This window comes from Euprymna scolopes, chromosome 18 (genome assembly GCF_053919585.1).
Source record: "Euprymna scolopes isolate OS-2025 chromosome 18, ASM5391958v1, whole genome shotgun sequence".
Classification (NCBI taxonomy): domain Eukaryota; kingdom Metazoa; phylum Mollusca; class Cephalopoda; order Sepiida; family Sepiolidae; genus Euprymna; species Euprymna scolopes.
The window spans coordinates 6,715,122-6,728,291 of NC_136499.1; the positions used below are offsets into that span (position 1 = coordinate 6,715,122).

Genomic DNA, 13,170 nt, shown 5'->3' on the forward strand with positions numbered 1-13,170 from the left:
AGTGGTCATGTGGTAAGGATGTCAGACAGTCGACTTTCCAAACAACTCCTTTATGGCGATCTTGCCGAGGGAAGAAGTCTGGCTCAAAAGCCTAAAATGAGATTCAAGGATTGTTTGAGGTCCACCTTAAAAAAATGTGAGATGGATGAGAGAACCTGGGAGAGTCTTGCTTTGGATCGTAGAGAGTAGAGAAGGGCCTTGCGGAGAGGTGGGGACAAGTTTGAGGCTTCCCAGTATGAACGACTGAAGCGTGATATTCGGAAAGGAAATGTGCAAGAAGCAGTTAGTGAGCTGGGGCGCCAAATTGGTCTGGAATGTGAGGCGTGCAGGAGATTATGTCTGAGCAGAGCTGGACTGATAAGCCACCAGACTGCTTATGCCGCTGTATGCACTCTCCACTTATCTCGGCATTGTTTCCAGTCGTCCTGAACCTCCACTTGCTATTGGTATTTAACAACGCCGACTCGGGAGAGGTGTGGTTAGAGATTGCGCAATTCTTGCCACAAAAATTCCACGCGCAAACACCCTTACAGTGGGTATCCATAGTCTGTCAAGACTGAAAGAAACTACAATATATGTGCATATATATATATATATATATATATATATATATATATATATATATATATATATATATATATACACACAAATGATTAATAAAACATCTTGAAAAAGAGTTAAAAACATATTTAATTTTAAAAAGGAAGCACAAGATAAGTGGATAGTCCTTAATCCGCGGAGTTTCGAAGAAATACTCTCCTTCTCATCAGAGGGCAGGAATTAGCAAAATGCGGGATCAGATTTTGTATGTAAAAGTATTTAATGAAACCACAAGTAAGTCACAGATCTTACTTGGTTAAAAGAAAGGGTGAGGTAAGGGTGTTATATAGGGATTTCATTGAGAGACTTTTATTATACTTAGATGATGAACGTTCTTTTGTTTACGTGTTAAGAAGTGTAAAAGTCTTAGGAGGGATGAAGAGACAGTCTTATTATATAGCTTGTTGTATCTTGGTGAGAAGGTTTATTAAGAGGGATGTTGATGTACTCAGAGAGAGAGAGAGAGAGAGAGAAGTTGTTGTAAGTTGTTGTACGAGAGACTTAGAGATATTGTTCATGTTATGAGTGATTCTTATATATTAAATATTCATTCCTTAATTGTGTTGAATGGAAGAAGAAGAAGAAGAAGAAGAAGAAGAAAGCTCTTTGAGTGAGGACATAGTGTTCAGACAGTTCGGACATGATGATGTTGAGACGTGTATGTAAAGACATATAACACAAATATATAATACAATTCCACTTTACCTTTCTGTAAGAATCATAAGACACAAGATGAGCTTTACAAAAACACTTGATGGTTTATTCTTCACACGGCCGTGATTCCATCATCAAGAATTCAAAGTTTCACATTTTTTTCTTGAAGTGACGTCTCGCTCCTAGACGTCTGATTCCCTCCGAGTTTCTTCACTGACTGACTAACTCTAAAGTTTTTTCTCTATTCCTAGAACTTTCTATTTTCCTTGACGTCATACACATGTTAAAACATGTGCCTTCTTTCACGTGTCCTGGACATACGTGTCCAAAACTTTTCCTATTTCTACAAAAGGAATTTTAACCTATATTCAATATGTTAAAAACATTATCTTATAAGCTGCATTCTTTCAATTTAAAATTTCATAACAAACTTGATAGTTAACATTCTTTCCATGAAATATTTATCTATATTCTAAACAAATGTTTGTTTTACATTTTTAAATTCTCACACGTAATCTATTTCTACACCTAGATTACGAGGTTCGAATTCCGCCTATTCTATTTCATTTTCATTTTAAACTAAATTCTCCATTTTTATACTTACATGAAAAGGGGACAGCCCTTATCATGTAACAAGGGGAATAGGAGGTAAAAGAAAAAATGATAAAAAGATTTCACATGAATGGATAGGCCGGTGAAGGGGAAAAAATCCAAGAATGGTAAAATCCAAACACGGTCGAATTAAAACCTTCCAATCCAACAGGTAAGTTCCAAAGGAATCGCGTAACTGGAAGATGCTCCAAAATGATCCAAAAGGCAGAATTCCTTGGAAAAAAATCACAAATGGAATGAGTTCAAAATCATTAAAAGAAAAGTTCAAATGCGCACAGAAAAAGCACTGAAGAGAATATTTAAAACACGTCTGCCAAGGCCGGAACAATCAAGTAAATTGATATATATATATATATATATATATATATATATATATATATATATATATATATATATATATATATATAGAGAGAGAGAGAGAGAGATAAATAGATACACACACACACACATATATATATATATATATATATATATATCCAAAAGACAGCTGTTTCGCCATATCGCGGTTTCTCAGTGTAGCTAGAGATGAGTATTTCAAAAAGAGATTCAAAAGCAGTTTGCTTGTACAGAAGTCGGCAATATTTCCCTCGTGCCATCTCACTCATCGTGAAAGTAAGAGACATGACCTTTTGTATTTGTTTACATTATGAGCTACGGAGAGAGCTATGTTTTGATTACGAATGCGTTAAACTGTTGCTTCCAAAACATTCATGACATATTGCAGAATCACTGGATTGCGATTTAACTCCTTTATCTCGTTCCGTGAGCTGGCAAACCTCGAAACATGAAACCTTAACCTTTGCAAGAATTGAAGGGAAAAATCCCGGAACGAAATAAGGGATTTAAATCTGCATTCTTTCATTAATAATGTTTTTGGAAAGACCACAAATATGCGAAGCTGAAAATAGGCAACATGTAAAAGACATTATTTTTTATAAATATTGTTTGAATTTTGCTTTTTTTTAAAATTCTCAATGTCTTAGATTGTGTTAAAATTACAGAAAGATATCCTCAAACTAAAAAATCTATTTACATTCAAAATTCTTCAGTGACTTTTTGGATACCCTGCATAAGCGCGTTTTATTTGCCATATATAATTTGAAAAGTTTACAATATTAAAGAAACTTTGTCTATATACACCACCTATTCAAATATTTCTTTTGCTAATTTCTTCATCATTTCGAAGTTTTTCTTGATTAGGAATGATGAGGCGTCGTTTTGATATACATTGGATATATTTTTTTAAGTTTTGCCTTGTATTCTCTCTTTTTTATTTATTTATTTTCTTTTTTTCTTTTTTTTTTTTTTTAAGTTTCTATTTTTTCTCCACTAACATAAGATTTTTTTTGCTCCGAAACTGAAACTGGAGATGATATTTATGTGTTAATATTTCTAAATAAGATCAGATTACATAAACATGGTATCATAGTTTCAAGCCTGGGGCAGATTCAAGTCGAAAAATAATGTTGCTTCTTTTTTTTAATTTTATTCATATTTATAAACAAAGATAGTCGGAAACGATCTATTTATGAATATACTAAACCTCAAAGGAACGCTATTTTTCGGTATAAATTCACTCCATCGTACCATGTTGATCTAACTTAACATTTGCAATATTATCACTAGAAAAAATCTGACGCAGTTAGTTTGCATCAGTAAAATGAGCCGATCATACCATAAATAGTGGTCGAAGCTAGGTAAACGTGGAAATTAGTATACCTGGGTACTATACAGACATAACATCTCTAAGGATTTGATATTAGTTTAAAAAATTGATGAAAATAATAATACGTGGATAAATATATATATGTTACCAATTATTTAGATTGAGGAATATACAGCAGAGAATACTTTTTTATTTATTTATTTATTTATTTATTTTATTACATTTTCACCCCAAACAAGGCACATTGCCACTTTGGTGTAGGGGGCTACTATCAGGGGCAACAACTACTGGGGCACTATGTAGGGATTTGGGCAGCAAGATGACTGCATGCGCCTGGCACTAACTTTGGACAAAAAACAGCAATTTTTGTTCCATTAATTCCATACAACGACTGTTTAACGCGAGTATTGTCGTTTGGCAGCAAACAGCCGAAAATGATTAAATATCTGCATGTCTACTTCCTGTTGCGTTGCAACGTTATAATTTGTCTAGTCATTTTCTAAGAAAGACAGATTTTCTTTGGATTTACCTAAAATTCTTCGAATATATTTAGTCATCCCCCAACCCAGACTTCTCCAACAGTTTCCAAATAACTTTGCATAATTAATTCCCCACTTTTTTTGGTTTCGTTATAATTTCTAGCTTTTACTCCTTTATTCTCAGCATGTATCATTACCATTCTTTTCATTTCCGCTCTTCCACCCCCTCCCCTTTCTTTCACTGCATTAAAAACCTTTTCTTTTTTCATAAATTACTTTTTTGAAATGTTTCTAAGCAAACCACAATTTCTTTAGCGTCTTATCTTGATTCTATTTTTTTTTTTTTTTTTTGCATTATTTTTCTCTTCGTTTTCTCCGATAATTTTTATGTTCCGTTTTTTTTCTTTCTTTCTTAAAAAAGTTTTAAGGCGATGAGTTTGTGTGTGCGGTGTATCTATGAGTATGTGCGTGTATGCTTATACCTATGTGTACGTGTGTATATGTATACGTGATGTATCTGCAAAAGTATGTGTGTATAAGATTACTTTAAGCAGGTGTAGTGTATGCGTTTAGCTTGTGTCGTTATGCATGTATGTGTGAGTGGCTATACAGGTGTTTAGTGTCTATGCGTGTGTGTCGAGTCTGTGTTATATATATAGGACTATCCACTTATCAAGTGTTTCCTTTTCAGATTAAATGTTTTTAACTCTTTTTCAAAGTGTTTTTTAACATGTTTAATTAACTGTTTGCTCTTATCTATCTATCTATCTATCTATCTATCTATCTATATATATATATATATATATATATATATATATATATATATATATATTACACAAACAAAGTGTGTGTGGTATATCTAAGTGGGGTTTTGTACGAATGAATATCTATACGCGATATATGGGAATGTACGATGCCAGTGTATATGTGTGTGTGTGTGTGTGTGCTGTGTGAATATATATTCACATAGTTGTTCCTATATATGTATGTTTTCCCCCCTATCTTGATGTGCATAGCAATATTGAAATAATTGTTGGTTGGAATCTTCTGTGAGGAATTTTCTTTGAGATTCGGCTTTCATCTTTCCCACATTCAATTTCACTCGAGTAATCTCCTTTGTCTGCGCAACTATAATAGGAGGGTATGTAAATACATTTTACACACACACACACACACACACACACACACACACACACACACACTTAAACTTTTATATATATAAAAGTGAGAATGTGTCTGTGAGGACAACTCTCAACCTATATACTTAACGAATTTGGGATCTACAGATTCGAGATTTGGTGTATATGGTATTCATATATGTGGAAAAAAAATTAATTGATTTTCATCCAGAAAAAGGTGCTGTTAAAAGGTAAAAATTGAAAATTTCGTACGTGGGAGGGGGGTCATCAGATGTTTACCTGTTTGCCAACTGATTCACGAACGCGCATGCGTGAATCATTTACGTGACAGAATATTTATGTTAAACAAAGTAAGTTTGAAAACTCTTTTTAAAGATCGTGGCAAGCTGGCATAATGGTTATCGTCTTTTAGAGTTTGGTTTCAATCTCACCTCGAGTATTTTTTATTATGTTTATTTTACTAACACTAAACTGTTTAGAAAAAACAATACTCTCATGTACATGTCTTAGTTTCTGTATGAATTAAAATATTATATTTATGCATATTTTACGACCGCGAAATATATATATATATTTGTGTGTGTGCCTGTTTTACAAGTATTTTAATGAAATGTGCCCTGATGAACACGTTGCACTTGTGCTTTCTCGGCGTACATATCTCTGACAAACCCGCTTAGCAAAAAAAGTCCACCCTTTCACTGTTGAGGTCCCTTAATGCCAGAAAGCTTTCTACTCTAACTAGCAGGCCGCCCGGCATTGCCTGATCGTAAAATACGCTTAAATATGATATTTTGATTAATGCAGATTTCGTATTTATTATTATATTATATAGGACCCAATATATAGTGATGCTATTAAGTTTTGTTTTTTTAAAAAGACTCTGGCGCCACCACCGACAATCGATTCCTAACCGTTTAGCTTACAATTTACTTTTTCCTTTGATGTTAATGTCTGAGCTATAAAGACACGTTTGCAAGGCTAGAAATTAAAACATGAACCAATAGCTATTACGTTACGCATGCATATTCGTAATGCCGTCGTTGGACCTTCGCCTGGCAAATTTCATTTCTTTAATTTTCATACTTTTGCACAGATTTCCTCGGCTAAAACCCAAATATAAAGTTTCGTATAGATTAGAAAATCCTATATATTAAGCTTCATGTCTGTAAACCAAAAACTGACAGGAGTTTGGTAGGGAATTTTTTAAAACAAATATATATATATATATATATATATATATATATATATATATATATATATATATATAGGGAAAAAGGTTTGTGCTTACTGTTACGTTTTTACGCAAATATTACGCAAGTATAACTCATCTAGAATATCTGCATGAATATAATTATACGTAATAGCTAACTACAGATTATCATCCCATGAGAAAACCGAAAAAACTAATAGGTAATTAAAAACAAAACAACACACTGAAGATGGAGTATAACTCTGAAAAATATTTTTGATAAATTTCAAACAAGTAAAATATTTATTTTCCTAATATTACGTTGTGATTTGGTTTCAAGCGCACTCGATGCGTATTTTATTTTATTCAAATTAAAACAACGTTTCTATTGAACTCTCATTCTTGGCGTAATTGGTAATTAATTAAAATGAATTTTTAAAAGAATATGCAAATTAGCTAGATCTTTTACAGATGAATGCAATTCCACGAGCCATATATAACAAAGTTGCATTTTCTTTTTTATGATCTATACTTGCGATACAGCTTATAGTAAACAAAAACCTCTTTCTATATACATTTATGTATGCGTATATACACATGTTTAAAAATTGTTAGTGGCCTGCTATTATGTATACTATGGTTGAACGATAAATCATGTATAATATGGTTGAACGATAAATTATGTATAATATGGTGGAACGATAAATCATGTATAATATGGTTGAACGATAAATTTGTCGCCTAAAGAAAACAATCTTACAGCGTTATTTTAGAACTTTTATTGAGAAAATTAATTCAAGTAACTTGATTATGTAGTAGAGCTGATATATATTCAGTGTAGCCGCATTCAGCCTCAATCACCGCCTCGATACAAGTCTGAAACTGGGAGTATGCTTTTTCCACGAGCACCGGCGGAAGCTCGGCGAATACTCGGCTGGTGACGGCGATCAAGCTGGCTTTGGTTTTGTGCGAGGTCATGTTGGTGATGTTCTTGATGTATAAACAAATAAAGTAGTTCGGCGGGAAAAGAGGGCCAATGAGAGATGAGTACACATTCGTAGCACTCCTTCTGAAGTCAACAGTGGATCTATTTGGACTTGTGGGACGGCGCCGATTCCTGCTGCCACACCCAGAGTCTGCTAGTGGCCACCTGATTGCACTAAGGGATCACCACACTCTTCAGCACATCTAGGTACACTTTGCTGTTCTTTAAAGTCGACGTTGAAGATGTGAGGTGGCATAACCGTGGGCGGAAATTTTGTTTTCATCGTTCCTGGGCAAGCCCTTAAGCGTTGAACCGTTAGGATTTGAATAGTAGTGTTGCAATAACTTAGTTAGGTAGAGAGCATGAGTTTTACAGTGGAGCATCTCCGATCTCACTTAAAACCACACAAGACCAAAACCGTAGCCGGAAACTGTTTTAAATAATCTGGATATGTCCCTGTTATTCGTGGCAATCCAGCGATGCATTTTTTCTGGCAATGGTCCTGTTGTCATAACTTAGATCGGGAGAGAGTATGAATTGTACAGTAGCGCATCTCCAATCTCGCTTGTTGAACATTGTGTCACTTTCAGACATGATAGAAGGCTCCTATCGCTTTTGGGATTTGTACACAACTGGCCAATTAGATGGTATGCAACAAAAAAGAACTGGTTTTCATCAAACAGAAATGGAATCATGTCTTTTTCATGGCGAAAATTTCATTGCTCCACCATATATATATATAGGCAATCTGGCGTTGCCCGGTCGTAAAATACGCTTAAATATATTTTCAATTATACAGATTTCGTATTGATAATTATATTGCACCCCATATATATAGTGATAATTTAAAAAGTAAAAGAAAAAAATGCCTTCGGTGCCATCAGCTGGAATCAAAACCGAAACTTTAAATGCTCTAGCCATTGTAATTATTTAGCTCTTCAACCTTCGTCGGTCCCGCTTAAGCTATCGCTAGATGTATAAGAAGTTTAAAAATTAAGCGACTTAAATCTAAAAATGTATATGTACGCATGCTTGAAATTGAGTCGATTTACTCCTGCCATGGTTAATTTCTTTTTTTCTTTTGTTTTTCAATTTCGATCCTTGAGCAGCTATTTTTACAGGCGAAAAACCAAATCGAAATTCTTCCACATGTTCAAATTCTCCATATGTTCCAATTTCATGTCTTTAGACCAAACATTTAGAGGAACTTTGTAGAGACCTTTCACACCCACCTTGACAAGATCAAGATATGAAAAGTTGTCATTTATATAAGGATATAAAACATGTTTGCATCTTGAATTTTACGCAGTTATGCACGTATTAAACGTAATAGTCAAATGAAACGAATTATCTCATAAGAAAACATAAAATAGGGTAATTAATTAACGCTTGTTTTTCAAAGGAATGTGCAAATTGGTTAATCTGCGCAAAGTCGCTCGCTTATCCATGACTGAGTATATTAAGAATTTGTTTTAATAATTTTTGAATAGAAAAAGTAGGCTTTTAATATCAATATCAGAACGAAAAACTCATCTTCGTGTGTGTGTGTGTGTGTGTGTGTGTGTGTGTGTGTGTATATATGTGTGTGTGTGTGTGTGTATGAGAGAGAAAGAGAGGGAGATTTATGTTGTCATCTCGATTCTCAAATGTTAACGTAATATATATATATATATATATATATATATATATATATATATATTTCATATTCATGCATATTATCTTGTTCGTGCAGCAGGAATATTTTCGAAATAAATATGGAAGCCAGAATCTCATTACATTAAAACAGAAGCGGGTTTCTATCGGAGCATTGGCTTGTGAAATTCGTCCATTTTTCAAGTAATACTTTATCAGAATAAGCAACCATTTCACAAAATAACTCGTACGATGCCCCTTTTATTCGAAGTTAAGTCATATCTAGGAATAATTACATTCCACATTCATGGATTGCAACATCAGCGCATATTTTACAGCAGAAAATAGCATTGGAAAGGAATAGTTTGTTTTTCTTTTCTTATTTGTTACTCCCAGCAAGATGAAAGCAAGTTTTTGAGAAATAAAATATTATTTGTATTATTCATTTTACTCTTCTCATCTTTTCTTTTTCTTTTCTTTTTCTTTTTCTTTTTCTTTTTCACATTTTGGTTGATGTTACTTCAGATCTTCTTTAGGTGCATCGTGTTGAACTCTGAAATCTTTCTGTCGAACTCGGGAGTCTGCATTTTATTTAATCCACGGGGTAACATACTCTCGTTCCATTAGCCATAATTGGGTAAAAGTCCTAAGTAAATTGCAAAGACCCGTGGCGTAGTGGATAAAGTACTTGGTAGAATCCAGTTGCAAAAGTTATACTCTTCTGAGGTTGGAAGGTTCAAGCCTCATTGCAGGTGACACTCTGTTATGAATTACTTAATGCCTCTACCCAGTAATGGCTGACAAAACGAGATGTGGGTCAAATAATGACTTTCGTTCGAAATTCCATATAGATTTAATTTAAGTTGAACATATGATGCTTTTACCGATTAAGCGTCCAGAGATTGACATTCATGGCAAAAGCACTTCGAACCAATAACCAGACGGCTTTATTGAAAGAAAATTTTTAATTTTAATTCTTCTAACAATTTTCATTTTTTAAATTATTAATATCACACGTGTAGAATATTGCTAGGGTGAACCAGCTAACCCAATGAAGATGTTGTGCTGAATGGATGCGATAATTGACAGAGTGTAGTTCCTGGCAGAAGTCTAGAACAGTAAAACCCCTGAATGCCAAAGTAGCTGGCATTTTTAGAGTGGCACCTGCCCCTCCTGGCATGTTTAGCCAATCAGGCGCCTCAAAATAGAACAATCCACCATCCCTGACTAATTGTAGGCTGGTCCAGTGGCAATTAGCATACCACTAATTGCTACTGAATAAATATGTTGAAATTAGTTAAATGGTCCATAATGGTGGAGAGGAAAGGTAAGCGCATTCTTGATTCTTGATTCTTGATTCTACAACACGTTATTTTTTATTGAATTAGAAAAATATCCAATAAAGTAAAATTAATTTTCTCCTGTTAAAGTTCCCACCATAAACCAGTACACCCAAGCGGAGTCATATAAACAAAATAGGTATCTAAAGGATACTTGTCCCGTTGCCTTAACAACCATAGTATTTGTGATACTATTACTAATAATAGACTCGAGGGGAAAACTAATGAACCATACCTAAAGAAATGGCTAAATCTCTACAGGAAGTCCTCCAGTCTGTTGTGGAATGAGACCGACACTGAATGTTAACGTTCAATGCCTTCAAGACTAAGCTTATTTCTTTTAAAAATTCCTAGAAATCTTCTCAACCACTGATTGTCATAACTAATGGTACACTACCTGAAAGTACTTCGTTCAAGCTCCTAGGCGTAACATTCATAAACAACATGAATTGTAACAAACTAATTGCCAAGGTTGTTGCGAGGAAAGTGGGCTCTCTCTACCAGGCTAGAGGATTACTCATACCTGAGAGTATTCTGTATTCCTACAAAGCCACTATTACCCCATGCACGGAATATTGTTACCACATCTGGACTAGCGCATCGTCCACTAGTCTCTCTCTCCTAGATAAGGTTAAAAAAAAAGAGTCGCTAACCTAATAGGTCCCGCATTGTCAGTCAAACTCCAAACTCTGTCCCATCGACGGAATGTGGCATCCCTGTCAGTATTTTGCAAGTATTTTAATAAGTGCTCGGGCGAACTCAAAGCACTAGTACCCCCTCGGCGTAAATACTCCTGACAAATCAGACCCGCAGCAAAATCCCACCCTTACATTATAGAGATCTCTAGATAGCGTAAAACCTTCTACTCGAATAGCTTCTTCCCTCGAACTGCTACACTGGAATTTCCTCCCGGGTTCCTGCTACTCTGACTGTACTGACATGCAGATGTTCAAATGTAATGTGAACAAACATCTCGCTGCCCAATTCCTTATATAGTATACCGGAAAATCTAATCCCAAATAGTAGCCCCTTACGACTTGGTGGAACCGTGCCTTGTTTGGGGCGAATAAACAGTAAAAAAAAAAGGGTAACATCGATCGAAAATGACAAACCGTTGAAAGGAATATAGATTAATTTATTTTTTTTTTTTTTTAGTTAATCTACTTCCCTTAGTAACGCTGGGAAAAGGGTCAGCAAGTTTCTAATAATACTGTCGTAAATGACACTATTTTTAGTTGAGTCGATATTTTGAATTGGGTTAACATTGCGTACGATATAAGCTCTTCTTTTCAGATTTTGGGACATCGATAAATTTATTGGCATGAATTTCTCCGTTCGAAGTAAAATTTTCGAATCTAAGAAGACGGTACAAAAGAAATGACAAAAATAAAAGCCAACAAATGGCGACTGAAAAGCTTAAACTACAAATGGCGGCCATTTAGATCATCTTAATCGATGCAAATAGAAAAGAATCAAATACCATTTTCTAAAAAAAAAAAAAAAAAAAAAAGATCAAATTTAATCAATTCATTCTTTTATTCATTTTTGCATATTTTTTAAAAATTTAATTGAAGGAATTTCGAATTGCATATAAAATGAATCAAAAATGAAAAAGTATTTTCATCTCATTTCAATATTTCAATAGTTCGATGGCTTATCGATCACTTCCTCTTTGTTGTATGCGGATGTTTGGGAGTTTAAGTGTATGTCTATATAGAGATGCGTATGTCTGGGAGTTTAAGTGTATGTCTATATAGAGATGCGTATGTCTGGGAGTTTAAGTGAATGTCTATATAGAGATGCGGATACGCATATGTAATTGTTTTATTATCATATGAATTAAATATGTACAAAGAGATTTACATTTAGATCAATGTATATGTGGTATATATTCGCACACACACACACACATATATATATATATATATATATATAATAGATATATTTATATATATATAATAGATATATATATAATAGATATATTTATATTCTCTTTTTTGTTTCATTTTACTTCAATTGAACTTCTCAGAAATGATCGATCGATGCCCCCTTCAGTCTTGAAAGACAAAGAATACCCCCTGCAGGGGCAGTTGCGCGTGTAATTGTGAGGCAAGGGTTGCGCAATCCCTACCACACCTCTCCTGAATCCGGAATCTACACTGTTTGGGTCCAGTGGCCAGGAAAAGACCAGGAAGACTGGAAACAATGCCGAGATAAGCGGAGAGTACAGACAGCACCTAGAAGTCCCAAATGGTCACCAATTTAGTATTGACCAGGTTCAACGCTGCTTAACTTCGGTGATCCAGCGGGAACCGGTGTGTCAACGTGATTATGCCGTATATATATGAAATGAAGAGGCTTATTCATGGGCATCCTGCTTAATCACTAGATGAGACAGATATTCGAATATTCCATTAAAATTCGCTTCAACCTTTCATACACTGAGTTAGAAAGAAGTTGAGAACAATATTTTCCTCTTTCTAAGTTACCATTTAAATAGATTAGAGTGTGTCGTTCTTATGGCCTTTTGGTTTATTGGATTCCAAAACAATTCATCAAGTCTGGAGGAGTATCCAGTTTAATGCTGTTACTTGAAGAAATATCACTTGGGAAAAGTGCATCACGTCTCATAAAAGCTAGTGTGTGTTGGCCATAATGAAGAGATTTTATTTGAACGATCAAATACTATGTGATTTTTAATATTTAGTCAGGGTTTACTTGTATGGAAAAATATCCTCAGACTAAGTTGCCCTGACAATCCCCTGTACAAAGAGGCCGTCAACACTCGAGGATTGTGCCTAGTAGGCATTCAAGTTCTCTCCAAGTATATACAGGTAACAATAAGAGTGGGAAATGAAGTCATAAAGACTATAC

The 13,170-nt window shown here is 34.5% G+C and overlaps 1 protein-coding gene across 2 annotated transcripts in view; it reads left to right on the forward strand.

Moving 5' to 3' along the window:
- Positions 1 to 13,170, forward strand: part of LOC145297490 (tyrosine-protein kinase fyna-like) — a 504,206-nt gene that overhangs the window by 142,696 nt on the left and 348,340 nt on the right. The gene's annotated exons all lie outside the window — the stretch shown is intronic.